The following is an 8,250-nucleotide window of genomic DNA, read 5'->3' on the forward strand; positions in this document are numbered from 1 at the left end:
GGAGTTCTGCCGGTAGGTGGAGCGCGGCTGCTCCCAGAGAGGAGTTCTGCCGGTAGGTGGAGCGCGGCTGCTCCCAGAGAGGAGTTCTGCCGGTAGGTGGAGCGCGGCTCCTCCCAGAGAGGAGTTCTGCCGGTAGGTGGAGCGCGGCTCCTATCAGAGAGGAGTTCTGCCGGTAGGTGGAGCGCGGCTCCTGTCAGAGAGGAGTTCTGCCGGTAGGTGGAGCGCGGCTGCTCCCAGAGAGGAGTTCTGCCGGTAGGTGGAGCGCGGCTGCTCCCAGAGAGGAGTTCTGCCGGTAGGTGGAGCGCGGCTGCTCCCAGAGAGGAGTTCTGCCGGTAGGTGGAGCGCGGTTGCTCCCAGAGAGGAGTTCTGCCGGTAGGTGGAGCGCGGCTGCTCCCAGAGAGGAGTTCTGCCGGTAGGTGGAGCGCGGCTCCTCCCAGAGAGGAGTTCTGCCGGTAGGTGGAGCGCGGCTCCTATCAGAGAGGAGTTCTGCCGGTAGGTGGAGCGCGGCTCCACCGCCCCTACGCCATGGCTTGGGAATTTTGGGATTCCAGCCACGTGTTACCCCACCTCTCCATTCACATCCTCCACCAACAACATTTCGGCCTGACATTCCTGCGGAGCAGCTTTGGTCGTCAAACACGGAGGTGCTGCCTGAGAGCCCGACTGCCCGCTGAGGAGGGAGGGTGGAGACAGGAGCAGCACACAGCTTCCCTCCTGTGTGGAATGGCCGTAAACATGCTGGGTGGGGATTTAACTGCTCACCTCCTCACCTCCTCACCTCCTCACCACCTCACCTCCTCACCTCCTCACCACCTCACCTCCTCACCTCCTCACCACCTCACCACCTCACCACCTCACCTCCTCACCACCTCACCTCCTCACCTCCTCACCACCTCACCTCCTCACCTCCTCACCTCCTCACCACCTCACCTCCTCACCTCCTCACCACCTCACCTCCTCACCTCCTCACCACCTCACCTCCTCACCTCCTCACCACCTCACCACCTCACCTCCTCACCACCTCACCTCCTCACCTCCTCACCACCTCACCTCCTCACCTCCTCACCTCCTCACCACCTCACCTCCTCACCTCCTCACCACCTCACCTCCTCACCTCCTCACCACCTCACCTCCTCACCTCCTCACCACCTCACCACCTCACCTCCTCACCTCCTCTGCGTGCTGCACGTCGCTTGTGCAGGGCTTTGCGTTGTGTGTGTGTGTGTGTGTGTGTGTGTGTGTGTGTGTGTGTGTGTGTGTGTGTGTGTGTGTGTGTGTGTGTGTGTGTGTTAGAGAACTGCATGCTAACAGTAGCCAAAGGAGACACATCGTCCTGATGGGTTAAATGGCGAGTCGGGGGTATTTGTGCAGCCACGTCACCAGTTACACGTTTGGCTGAAGGGGCTTTTGTGACGTCGGCGTAAAAACATACATGTAAAATTTAAAATGCAAATGTAAAAATGGAACGACCAGCCTCTGAGAGAAGTGGGGCGAGGGAGTGTACGGGAATGGTTGCTAGGCAACAGAATTAGCCAGCGTTCAGCCTGACTTAAAGTCAGAGGGGGAGAGTGCCAGCTGTCAGCGCATGTGTGTGGAGGCAGGAAGGCGGAGGTTCCGGAAGCGTCTCGGGTTGTGGAGTTGTCACGTTAGTTTACCGCCCTCGTCTCATTATCGGCTTGCATGGATATAAATATAAATAAATATATGTGTGTCCCAATGTGTGTGCCTTGCCAGCCCAGATAGCAACACTGCTGTGGTCTGGACCCGTCCGACACCGACACTTTCATCCGGCCCACATACCGCGTGGAATGATGGCATTGGGTGGTCCACTCCTGTTTGCCAGATCTGGGCCAGAACCAAGCCATAGCAAGGCCACATGTGCCACATATTTGCCAAAGGTGGCCCATATTTGTTTTGTGGTATTTGGGCCATATTCACCATTTACCACACGGGCCACTTCAGGGTCACATCCAGACCACATGTTGCCCACAGCACCGCATCTTTGCCACAAAGTCCCCTGACGTACACGTCTTTGAGTCACCTGACCTACACGTCTTTGAGTCACCTGACCTACAGATCTTTGAGTCACATGACCTACATGTCTTTGAGTCACCTGACCTACATGTCTTTGAGTCACCTGACCTACAGATCTTTGAGTCACATGACCTACATGTCTTTGAGTCACCTGACCTACATGTCTTTGAGTCTCCTAACCTACATGTCTTTGGACTGTGGGAGGAAACCGGAGCCCCCGGAGGAAACCCACGCAGACACAGGGAGAACATGCAAACTCCACACAGAGGACGACACCCAAGGCTGGATTACCCCGAGGCTCGAACCCACGACCTTCTTGCTGTGAGGTGACCGCGCTAACCCTTGCGCCACTGTGCCGCCTGTTCGTTTTAGGAGTTGTGTGAGTAGAGTTCGTGGAGGAGTACAACCGGCAGAGTGAAACTAGTGGTGTGAGTCTGAGTTCTTAGTGACTGTTAAATCACAAGCCCTCCTGTAGTTCCAGGTCTGTCCACAGAAGGGGCGTTATGTTCATATCAGTCATATGGGCCATGGTACATGGTAGGTAGTAATATTAGCTTTTTCTTCGTTTTGCCAAAGATCTCCCAGGGTGCCTTGGGCTTTCTTGGGTCTCAGCGCGTCCCAGTCTCTCTGGGAACACCAGCTGGGCATTGTGTCTTTGGGCCATGTGGGCCACATGATGCGCAAGAACAGCAGCATTAAGCTGCGAGAAGAAGAGGAGATAGTGGAGAAGAAGAGTTGGACTGCAGGTGCACCGTGCACACAAGTTCAAAGACGATGTGTAGTTGGTCTATTTGTGTATGCGCCTCCTCTGGTCGGTCGGGGCGCCTGTTCAGGGGGGAGGGGGAACTGGGGGGAATAGCGTGATCCTCCCACGCGCTACGTCCCCCTCGTGAAACTCCTCACTGTCGGGTGAAAAGAAGCGGCTGGCAAGTCCACGTGTGGTAGCCTGCAGCCCTCCCCGGATCGGCAGAAGGGCTCGGAAAATAGGGTAATTGGTCGAATACAATTGGGGAGAAAAAAGGGGGGGGGTCAAAAAAAAAGAAAAGAATTTAGTACCACAGAGTATACCCAGGGGGCGCTACACCTAGTCTGTATGGGTTACCTAAGATACATAAACAGGATGTGCCATTACGGCCTATTGTTTGTATGATTAACTCAGTGGCCTATGACCTCTCTCAGTTTCTGGCATCTGTTCTTAACCGGGTGGTAGGCAGTGATGAACATCACATCAGAACACTGTGGATGTTGTGGGTAAGGTGAGGGACGTCATCATGGAGGAGGATGAAACAATGCTCTCTTATGATGTCACGTCTCTCTTCACGTGTGTTCCTGTTGATGAAGCAGTGGAGGTAGTCCACATGAAATTACAAAACGACCCCACCCTTAGCAATAGGACCACCCTTAACACTGGCCAAGTGTGTCTGCTCCTGAAGCTGTGTCTTCAGCCCACGTACTTCACATACAGGGGGCAGTACTACAGGCAGAGGCATGGGTGTGCTATGGGTTCCCCAGTCTCACCTCTAGTGGCCACCTTGTTTGTGGAGGAAGTGGAAGAGAGGCTCTGATGTCCTATCCAGGGACCCACCTAGCCATTGGTTCAGATTTGTGGACGACACCTGGGGTAAAATTAAATCTCAGGATGTAGCACATTTCACCACCACATGAACTCTGTGGACACCACATCAGGTTCACCAGGCAGGATGTGGAACATGACAGGGTAGCCTTCTTACACTGTGGAATTACAATTGGTGATGGGGAACATTTGATTGTTGATGTTTGTTGAATCACACCAGGCCAGACCATCAAACCACACCACACCAGACCATCAAACCACACCACACCAGACCATCAAACCACACCAGAACAGACCATCAAACCACACCACACCAGACCATCAAACCACACCAGAACAGACCATCAAACCACACCACACCAGACCATCAAACCACACCAGGCCAGAACATCAAACCATGCCAGACCAGACCATCAAACCACACCAGGCCAGAACATCAAACCATGCCAGACCAGACCATCAAACCACACCAGACAAGACCGTCAAACCACACCCGACCAGACCATCAAACCACACCAGACCAGACTGTCAAACCACGCAAGACCAGACTGTCAAACACACCAGACCAGACCAACAAATCATGCCAGACCAGACCGTCAAACCACACCAAGCAAGACCATCACACCAGACCAGACTGTCAAACCACGTCAGACCAGACTGTCAAACCACACCAGGCCAGACCATCAAGCCACACCAGGCCAGACCATCAAACCACACCAGGCCATCAAACCACACCAGGCCAGACCACCAAACCACACCCCACCAGGCCAGACCACCAAACCACACCACACCGTCAAACCATGCCAGACCAGAGACCGTCAAACCACGCCAGACCAGACTGTCAAACCACACCAGGCCAGACCGTCAAACCACGCCAGACCAGACCATCAAACCACACCAGACCAGACCGTCAAACCACACCAGACCAGACCATTAAACCATGCCAGACCAGACTGTCAAACCACACCAGACCAGACTGTCAAACCACGCCAGACCAGACCGTCAAACCACACCAGACCAGACCGTCAAACCACACCAGGCCAGACCGTCAAACCACGCCAGGCCAGACCATCAAACCACACCAGACCAGACCGTCAAACCACGCCAGACCAGACCATTAAACCATGCCAGACCAGACCGTCAAACCACACCAGACCAGACTGTCAAACCACGCCAGACCAGACCATCAAACCACACCAGACCAGACTGTCAAACCACGCCAGACCAGACCATTAAACCATGCCAGGCCAGACCATCAAACCACACCAGGCCAGAACATCAAACCATGCCAGAGAAGACCATCAAACCACACCAGACAAGACCGTCAAACCACACCAGACCAGACCATCAAACCACACCAGACCAGACTGTCAAACCACGCAAGACCAGACTGTCAAACACACCAGACCAGACCAACAAACCATGCCAGACCAGACCGTCAAACCACACCAAGCAAGACCATCACACCAGACCAGACTGTCAAACCACGTCAGACCAGACTGTCAAACCACACCAGGCCAGACCATCAAGCCACACCAGGCCAGACCATCAAACCACACCAGACCATCAAACCACACCAGGCCAGACCACCAAACCACACCCCACCAGGCCAGACCACCAAACCACACCACACCGTCAAACCATGCCAGACCAGAGACCGTCAAACCACACCAGGCAAGACCATCAAACCACGCCAGACCAGACTGTCAAACCACACCAGGCCAGACCATCAAACCACACCACACCAGACCATCAAACCACACCAGACCAGACTGTCAAACCACACCAGGCCAGACCGTCAAACCACGCCAGACCAGACTGTCAAACCCCACCAGACCAGACCGTCAAACCACACCAGACCAGACCATTAAACCATGCCAGACCAGACCGTCAAACCACACCAGACCAGACTGTCAAACCACGCCAGACCAGACCGTCAAACCACACCAGACCAGACCGTCAAACCACACCAGGCCAGACCGTCAAACCACGCCAGACCAGACCATCAAACCACACCAGACCAGACCGTCAAACCACGCCAGACCAGACCATTAAACCATGCCAGACCAGACCATCAAACCACACCAGACCAGACTGTCAAACCACGCAAGACCAGACTGTCAAACACACCAGACCAGACCAACAAACCATGCCAGACCAGACCGTCAAACCACACCAAGCAAGACCATCACACTAGACCAGACTGTCAAACCACGTCAGACCAGACTGTCAAACCACACCAGGCCAGACCATCAAGCCACACCAGGCCAGACCATCAAACCACACCAGGCCATCAAACCACACCAGGCCAGACCACCAAACCACACCCCACCAGGCCAGACCACCAAACCACACCACACCGTCAAACCATGCCAGACCAGAGACCGTCAAACCACACCAGGCAAGACCATCAAACCACACCAGACCAGACTCTCAAACCACGCCAGACCAGACTGTCAAACCACACCAGGCCAGACCATCAAACCACACCACATCAGACCATCAAACCACACCAGACCAGACCGTCAAACCACACCAGGCCAGACCGTCAAACCACGCCAGACCAGACCATCAAACCACACCAGACCAGACCGTCAAACCACACCAGACCAGACCATTAAACCATGCCAGACCAGACTGTCAAACCAAACCAGACCAGACTGTCAAACCACGCCAGACCAGACCGTCAAACCACACCAGACCAGACCGTCAAACCACACCAGGCCAGACCGTCAAACCACGCCAGACCAGACCATCAAACCACACCAGACCAGACCGTCAAACCACGCCAGACCAGACCATTAAACCATGCCAGACCAGACCGTCAAACCACACCAGACCAGACTGTCAAACCATGCCAGACCAGACCGTCAAACCACACCAGACCAGACCGTCAAACCACGCCAGACCCGACCATTAAACCACATCAGACCAGACCGTCAAACCACACCAGACCAGACCATCAAACCACACCAGAACAGACCATCAAACCACACTGAGAAGGTGTTGAAATTCATTTCTCGTCATTTCATGGCTGGTTGAAAGCTTGTAAGGCAATGAAAAGCCCATTTGATCAAAAACCTACTACATTCAGTTTTCAATAGGACTCAGGAGCATGAAGGCAAATGTGTGCGTGAAGCAGAGCTTGTAGTGTCCCAGGACTTATTTGGTGTGGATAGTGGTGGCGGTGTGAGGATAATCTACACACTATTTTCTAGGGGTTTGGTATAATGGAGCTGCCACCGGTGCCTCCCTGCTCTGTGTATTCACCCGTTCTTTATTATTCTGGGTTGTTTTAAAGCAGCTGGGCAGAATAACAAAAAGCTGCTGCAGGAAAAGTAGGAATGCCTCAGTACTCTGCGATGCCCGGCACTCTTCCGTGAGCTGCTGCCGTGGCCTCCGTCAGGTCAGAATGAATAATCAATCCCTTCAATTATGTTGCAATTACGCCCCCTCGACTGTGTGGGACCGAGTGGACCCAGATATGTGTCTGCTGTCCAGCTCCTAGTCCACACTCGGTATAACTGAAAACGTAGCTCTTTCTATGCGCTTTGGCTTTTCATGCACACACACACACACACACACACACACACACACACACACACACACACACACACACACACACACACACACACACACACACACACACACACACACACACATACACACACACACACACACTGTGCTTTAATGGACTGAAAACGGACCTTTTGGAAAACTCCCTCCAGGATGAAGATTTTCAGGAACTCTGTTTTCAGTGTTGATGTGTAGACGGGGAATAGGGCACCGGGCGATCATGGATGATGTCGTGTTGCAGGCTGGCTAGTTTGGCAGGGGTCTGATCATGGCCGGCTGAAGGCAGCGAGGCTGTTAAAGTCCTCATGTCACTCACTCAAAGAAACAAAACAACAGATGAGGGCTGTCATTATTTTCCACCATGTTTCCATCTGTGATTAATTGTTCCCTGTGGAAGTATTCGCACTCTCTACAGCTGCGTCTTTCATCCATCCACCTTTTTTTTTTTTCTGTTTCCACCCTCTCTCTGTACACCTTCCTCATCTCTCCTCTTGCTCCCTCTGTAGCAGCCACCCTGTACATCTACAGCCCAGTCTGCTTCCTCCTTTGAATATGTTGTGCTCTGTTCTGTTTCTGCAGGTGGAGGGATGGCACTGTCGCTTCTTCTCCTAATTGTCTCAGTGTTCCTCTCGCTCACCGCGGCTGTACATAATACATCTGCTGGTAATGACTGTGCTTCTCTTTCAACACTTTGCCTTTGAGAGACTGTCTCCATGTACACGTGTGATGGGGATGGTGGTGGTGTTGGTGTGGATGCTCAGTTGGTGTGCTTGCCTCATGCCCATGTGTGTGTGTCATTGCATGCAGGACACATGCCTATTTCTGACCACGTGATGATGTGTGTGCACATGTGTTAGTGGAATTCATTTCAAAACACTACTTGTCTGTAAACTGACTATAGTAAAACCATGATAATTGCTTTGTTATTCTTCTGTTTTTTGTCATATTAAACACTATAGCCAGCTCTATATAACTATAGCTAGTTCTATATACACTATAGCCAGTTCTATATATACACTATAGCCAGCTCTATATATACACTATAGCCAGCTCTATATATACACTAT

General features: G+C 52.9%; 1 pseudogene; it reads right to left on the reverse strand.

Moving 5' to 3' along the window:
• Positions 1-5,267: 5,267 nt before the first annotated feature.
• Positions 5,268-6,624, reverse strand: LOC130129098 (uncharacterized; annotated as a pseudogene).
• Between the last annotated feature and the right edge of the window lie 1,626 nt (positions 6,625-8,250).

This window comes from Lampris incognitus, chromosome 18, assembly GCF_029633865.1.
Source record: "Lampris incognitus isolate fLamInc1 chromosome 18, fLamInc1.hap2, whole genome shotgun sequence".
Lineage (NCBI taxonomy): Eukaryota > Metazoa > Chordata > Actinopteri > Lampriformes > Lampridae > Lampris > Lampris incognitus.